The sequence below is a fragment of the Pseudophryne corroboree genome, chromosome 5 (genome assembly GCF_028390025.1).
Source record: "Pseudophryne corroboree isolate aPseCor3 chromosome 5, aPseCor3.hap2, whole genome shotgun sequence".
Classification (NCBI taxonomy): Eukaryota; Metazoa; Chordata; class Amphibia; order Anura; family Myobatrachidae; genus Pseudophryne; species Pseudophryne corroboree.
This window is the reverse complement of record NC_086448.1, coordinates 477,903,369-477,910,422: the sequence shown is the minus strand read 5'-3', so window position 1 is coordinate 477,910,422 and position 7,054 is coordinate 477,903,369. Positions and strand designations below refer to the sequence as shown.

At 47.9% G+C, this 7,054-nt stretch overlaps 1 long non-coding RNA gene across 1 annotated transcript; it reads right to left on the bottom strand.

The window, feature by feature from the left end:
* Window positions 1-262: 262 nt before the first annotated feature.
* LOC134929143 (uncharacterized) lies at window positions 263-4,573 on the bottom strand. Its single transcript, XR_010178321.1, has 3 exons — window positions 4,456-4,573; window positions 3,998-4,136; window positions 263-499 (listed from the first exon to the last, which is right to left on the bottom strand). It is a non-coding gene; the product is annotated as an uncharacterized LOC134929143 (long non-coding RNA).
* Between the last annotated feature and the right edge of the window lie 2,481 nt (window positions 4,574-7,054).

Genomic DNA, 7,054 nt, shown 5'->3' with positions numbered 1-7,054 from the left:
CTGTCCGCAGTTTAACCCTACCTTCCCATATGTGCCTAACCCTCCCGCAGAAGTGCCTAATCTTAACCTCCGTCCCTGCTGCCTAAACCTAACCCTCCCTTTCCCACAACCTAACCACCCACCCTCTATCCCTGCTGCCTAAACCTAACCCCCCACCTGATGCCTAAACCTCACCCCCCCGCCTGATGCGTAAACCTAACCTTCCCTCCCCCGCAGCCTAACCAATCCCCTCCACCCATGCCTGATGCCTAAACCTAACCCCCCTTGCCCAGCCCCAAACCTATGATCGTGGTGACATGGGCGTCGGTATCCTTGCCCATTCGGAGTTCCAACGTTGGGATTCTGAAGAGTGTCGGGATTCCAGTGTCAGTATTCTGACTGCCGTAAACCCGACAGCCGGCATCTTTACCGCATCTCCTAATAGGTAAGGCATATGTCCCAACATTTGGAGCATGTGTCCGCAGCTCTCCTCCCACGGCAGCTATTCAGGGATCACCCACTGCATGTAGATGAAGAGGAAGAGATGATAAATCATTGTTAGTGGATGAACAAGCAGAGAGACAAACTGCAAACAGTGGTGTGGTTGTGTAGAGAGAAAAATCTCTCTATGTAAATATGTTACTCTAACTACTGAGGACATGGAAAATACCTAAAATAAGGACAATTATCCCAAAGGTCCCATTGTTTTATTACAATACACACATTGGGGGGATACGTTCTCTCTTTTAGTAATTAGTGGGTACCTTCAGAAAAGAAATTTGACCAGTAAATAATAAAATCTATAAATTGCTAACATTTAGGGGTCAATCCAATTAGGTACGAGTTACCATTGCTGCGACGTTTCAACAGCATCCAAACTCACACCCTTCATGGCCAGATTCAGCCTATGGGGCTACCGGAAAGTGCGGCTGTTGTAAGACAAACTGGCACCTAATTAAACTGACCCCTTAGTTGTTAAATGTGATAAAATAGTAAAATATAATGGTGTAATTGTGGGCCTGATTCAGTTGTGGTTGTTGAAGCGATCGCTGCTGCAATTTTGACATTCACATTTGCATCGTGAGTCTGAGCAGTCATAGGCTGAGCAAGTCTCCTAGACACAGGGGGCTCTCCAGCAGTAATACAGGTCGCTATGGGTAATTTATGCACGCACATGGAACGGCGTTTGAACGGACCTGACATGCCTGTATACAGTTAGCCACCCCCGTTACCACCTCAAACGCTGACTTCCTGTCAATCACTTTGCGATGGGATCCTCTATGTGAGCTTGATTTCATTTTATGCGCAGTGCAGCTTGCACGCATGCACAGTGAAAAAGCATTGAGCCACTTGGTGCAATAGCAGCTCTGCGTCTGCATCTGAATCAGGCCCCCTGAGCGGTAAGGAGAAGGACTCTAGGGAAAGGACTATGTCACCTTTATTATACGTAAAGATAGGGAAACAGTCACTTGTTACAGCTCCAATTCACATCATTTATACCATTCTGTACCATTTCATCATTTGGTTATTCTATGGGGGAGATGTATTATGCCCAGTGGTGCAAGTAGAAAAAATGTCTTACGGGTACTGTGTGCGCGCGCGAAGGCGCGCGTGCAAAAAAATGGGTGTGGCCAAATGCCACATGGGGCGTGGCCAATGAAAATGGGGCGTGATACACATATGGGGGAGGGGCAGATACACGTATGACCCCAATAGTGTCAGATACACGTTGCCCCACAGTGCCAGATATACATTACCCCACAGTGCCAGATACACATTGCCCCACAGTGCCAGATACACAAATGTCCCCAGAGTGCCAGATACACAAATGTCCCCAGAGTGTCAGATACACATTGCCTCACAGTGCCAGATACACATTGCCTCACAGTGCCAGATGCACATTGCCCCACAGTGCCAGATACACATTGCCCCACAGTGCCAGATACACATTGCCCCACAGTGCCAGATACACAAATGTCCCCAGAGTGCCAGATACACATTGCCCCACCGTGCCAGATACACATTGCCCCACAGTGCCAGATACAGAAATGCCCCCAGAGTGCCATACATTGCCTCACAGTGTCAGATACACATTGCCCCACAGTGCCAGATACACAAATGCCCCCACTGTGTCAGATATACATTGCCCCCCGTGCCAGATACAGAAATGCCCCTACAGTGCCAGATATGCCCCCAGTGCCAGATATCCCCCAGTGCCAGGTATACATGCCCCCCTGTGCCAGATATCCCCCAGTGCCAGGTATATATACCCCCCTGTGCCAGATATGCCCCCAGTGCCAGATATCCCCCAGTGCCAGGTATAACATGCCCCCCCAGTGCCAGATATCCCCCAGTGCCAGGTATAACATGCCCCCCTGTGCCAGATATCCCCCAGTGCCAGGTATAACATGCCCCCTTGTGCCAGATATCCCCCAGTGCCAGGTATAACATGCCCCCCTGTGCCAGATATCCCCCAGTGCCAGGTATATATGTCCCCCTGTGCCAGGTATAACATGCCCCCCCCAGTGCCAGGTAAACATGCCCCCCTCCCCTACTCACCGCTGCCGCTGCCGTCGCCGTCCTGTCTGTCATGTGAGGGAAGGAGAGCGCAGCCTGCGCCTCTCGTTCCCCTCAGTCTCCGACGGGTGTCTCAGTTTAATTCAGCGCCGATCCGTGAGCCAATCAGAGGTCGCGGGTGCGAGCTCTGATTGGCTCACGGATCGGCGCTGAAGTAAACTGAGACACCCACCGGAGACTGAGGGGAACGAGAGGCGCAGGCTGCGCTCTCCTTCCCTCACATCAGCGGCGGTGCGGCGGGGACGGCGTGTGCGGCGTGTGCGGCGGTGCGGCGGGTGCGGCGTAGAGCAGGGGAGGGAGGGAAGGAAGAGGAGCGGCGGCCCGTCGGTGTGGGTACGCATGGCTAAATTCTTACGGGTACGCCATACCCACCCGTACCCGCCCACTTGCACCACTGATTATGCCCTGCTGAGTGATAAAGTGGAGAGAGGTAAAGTACCAGCCAATCAGCTCCTAACTGCCATGTTACAGGCTGTGTTTGAAAATGACAACTAGGAGCAGATTGGTTGTTAGGTTATCTCTCTCCACTTTATCACTCTCCCAGGCTTTGTACACCTGCCCCCAGTTCATTGATATACTGTAAATATCAGCCATTTCACTATCTCCCGTGATCTGTATTGTTCTTCCCCCGATCTGTATGTTCTGTATGGGATCCGGTCTCTAGGTCGACAGTAACTAGGTTGACACTATCTAGGTTGATCACTATTGTTCAGCAGTAACTAGGTCGACAGGGTTTCTAGGTCGACAGGGTCTCTAGGTCGACATGTGCTAGGTCGACAGGTCAAAAGGTCAACATGAGGTTTTTTTTTTTAAATAATCTTTTTTTGAACCTTTTCATACTTGACGATCCACGTGGACTATGATTGGAATGGTAATCTGTGCCGAGCAAAGCGAGGCACCTTGCCCGAAGCATGGCGAGTGAAGAGAGCCATGCGAGGGGACACGGTGCATTAATTGGGGTTCCCGGTCACTCTACGAATAAAACTACACAAAAAAAACATAAAAAAGTATGTCAACCTTTGACCTGACGACCTAGACATGTCGCCCTAAAGACCCTGTTGACCTAGAGACCCTATCGACCTAGTTGCTGTCAACCAATAGTGGTCAACCTAGACACTGTTGACCTAGTTACTATCTACTTTTCATACCACACCCATTCTGTATCATGCTCCCCACCCCCTTCCTGTTTTTCTGTTTTACAGTATGTACTACATCTCGCAACCCCCAAAAGTGTATTTCCCTCCTCTATATGTCCCATAGAGTACGCCACAATTTCTATGTTTTTGTATTGTGCCCCCACACCATCTGTATGTGCTATACCAAGTTGCCCCTTTCTGCATGTTCTGTATTGTCCGCTCTCCCCCACCATAGACCCTATGTTTTGTACTGTGCTCTCAATACCCCCCACCACACACACATTTACACAAGTTTGGTAACTTACCTCCTGCATGCTACTCAGTCTCTAGTCACTAATTCCTCTGCGACGCCTCCCGTCGTCTTCAACTGACACTTTGCAGATCTCTTTGCCGGTCACCCGACACTCTGCAAATCTCTTTGCCAGAACTTTGCCAAATGATGATCTAAATAACCAGAAGTTCTTGTTCAGACATACTATGTGTATAACTATACAACAACATTTTGTTACGTACTTTCATTTTTATTAATTTGCAATTTATCTATGTTATTGACTTTTTATCCACAACCCAAGATCCTTTCTCATAGAGACCCAAGTTATCTGCTCCAGGTTTTATCTTCCCTAGTGCTAGGACCATGTTAGTATCATACACTGGGTCTAATTCAGACCTGATCGCAGCAGCACATTTGTTGTCTAATGGACAAAACCATGTGCACTGCAGGTGGAGCAGATGTAACATGTGCAGAGAGAGTATGGTAACTTACCTCCTGCATGTTATACTCCAGTCGTTGCTACCTCTGCGACCCCTCCCGTCGTCTTCAACTGACACTTTGCAGATCTCTTTGCCGGTCACCCGACACTCTGCAAATCTCTTTGTCAGATGATCTAAAAAACACAAAAGACTATCATTAAGCATAGTACTAGTTTAAGTACAATAAAATGTCCATGAATCAACCAGTTTCCCAATTTTCCTTAAACCAAACAAGATACTTTCAAAGATATCAATATCCCATTTATCTATTTTATTAACTTTTTCATCCAAAAACCACGATCCTGCCTCATAGAGACCCAGGTTATCTGCATCCCCTGTATGTGTGCTTATCCTCCATACTGCCCTCTTTATTCCTGTAACGCTACATTTTTATTCCTAAATATGTCGTTCCTTCCTGCACTTCTCCTATTTATGTGTCCTTGTACCTGTATTCCCTGTTCTGTCGATCTTGTCTTGCCTTTCAGCTGACTATACTGCACTCTGTCTTCCTTACCCCCCTCCATCATACCCTGCTATGTAGGACTCACCTCCTCCTACCTGTCTTCCTGCATGGAAACTGGAAACGTAAGCAGCTGTAGATAGAATGTTACAGAAAGAAGCATTGTGATGTCACAGGCTAGTGATGTCACAGGCTAGGTGTGATGTCACAGTAACCAGCAGCAAAGCTACAGAGTTACAGCTATCTTACATATACACCAATTACAACTGGATATACATGAGTTTCTAGTTTAAAAAAATGAGACTAGTGTAGAAAATGAAGTATAAGGCAATATTGCACAGAGTGCCTCAATATATAGGTAAAGGGAAAACATAAGTGACAGGAATTTTGAGAACTAAACCGCCGCTTATATTTTATAAGGAAATAAAGCTCTTTATCTAAGAGGCTGAAATAATCATTTTCCGTTATGTGTGTGTGTGTGTGTGTGTGTGTGTGTGTCTGTATATATATATATATATATATAAAATTAAAGTGGAAAAACACACTACAGGCTGATCCAACTTTGATGAAATGTCCTTAAAACAAGTCAAAATGAGGCTCAGTAGTGTGTGGCCTCCACGTGCCTGTATGACCTCCATACAATGCCTGGGCATGCTCCTGATGAGGTGGCGGATGGTCTCCTGAGGGATCTCCTTCCAGACCTAGACTAAAGCATCCGCCAACTCCTGGACAGTCTGTGGTGCAACGTGGCGTTGGTGGATGGAGCGAGACATGATGTCCCAGATGTGCTCAATTGGATTCCGTCTGGGGAATGGGCGGGCCAGTCCATAGCATCAATGCCTTCGTCTTGCAGGAACTGCTGACACACTCCAGCCACATGAGGTCTAGCATTGTCTTGCATTAGGAGGAACCCAGGGCCAACCGCACCAGCATATGGTCTCACAAGGGGTCTGAGGATCTCATCTCGGTACCTAATGGCAGTCAGGCTACCTCTGGCGAACACATGGAGGGCTGTGCGGCCCCCCAAAGAAATGCCACCCCACACCATTACTGACCCACTGCCAAACCAGTCATGCTGGAGGATGTTGCATGCAGCAGAACATTCTCCTTGGCATATCCAGACTCTGTCACGTCTGTCACATGTGCTCGGTGAGAACCTGCTTTCATCTGTAAAGAGCACAGGGCGCCAGTGGCGAATTTGCCAATCTTGGTGTTCTCTGGCAAATGCCAAACGTCCTGCACGGTGTTGAGCTGTAAGCACAACCCCCACCTGTGGACGTCGAGCCCTCATACCACCCTCATGGAGTCTGTTTCTGATCGTTTGTGTAGACACATGCACATTTGTGGCTTGATCGAGGTCATTTTGCAGGGCTCTGGCAGTGCTCCTCCTGTTCCTCCTTGCACAAAGGTGGAGGTAGCGGTCATGCTGCTGGGTTGTTGCCCACCTACAGCCTCCTCCACGTCTCCTGATATACTGGCCTGTCTCCTGGTAGCGCCTCCATGCTCTGGACACTACACTGACAGACACAGCAAACCTTCTTGCCACAGCTCGCATTGATGTGCCATCCTGGATGAGCTGCACTACCTGAGCCACTTGTGTGGGTTGTAGACTCCGTCTCATGCTACCACTAGAGTGAAAGCACCACCAGCTTTCAAAAGTGACCAAAACATCAGCCAGAAAGCATAGGAGCTGAGAAGTGGTCTGTGGTCACCACCTGCAGAACAACTCCTTTATTGGGGGTGTCTTGCTAATTGCCTATAATTCCCACCTGTTGTCTATACCATTTACGCAACAGCATGTGGAATTGATTGTCAATCAGTGTTGCTTCCTAAGTGGACAGTTTGATTTCACAGAAGTGTGAGTGACTTGGAGTTACATTGTGTTGTTTAAGTGTTCCCTTTATTTTTTTGAGCAGTGTATATATACAGAGAGAGAGAGAGAGAGCTATACTAGCTATACTATCCCATTAAACCAGTAAACTCACGAATTATACAGTTTCTGTGGCTGGCTGACCTCAAGTCTGCATTTCACCTGGTTTAATCAGACACAGAACCTGTGTAACCCATGAACGTATAAAGAGGAGGAGAAATAAGAGTTGTCTTTTTTGTGGCGCACTAGAAATGTATCATTCAATATCAGCGTATATAAAAC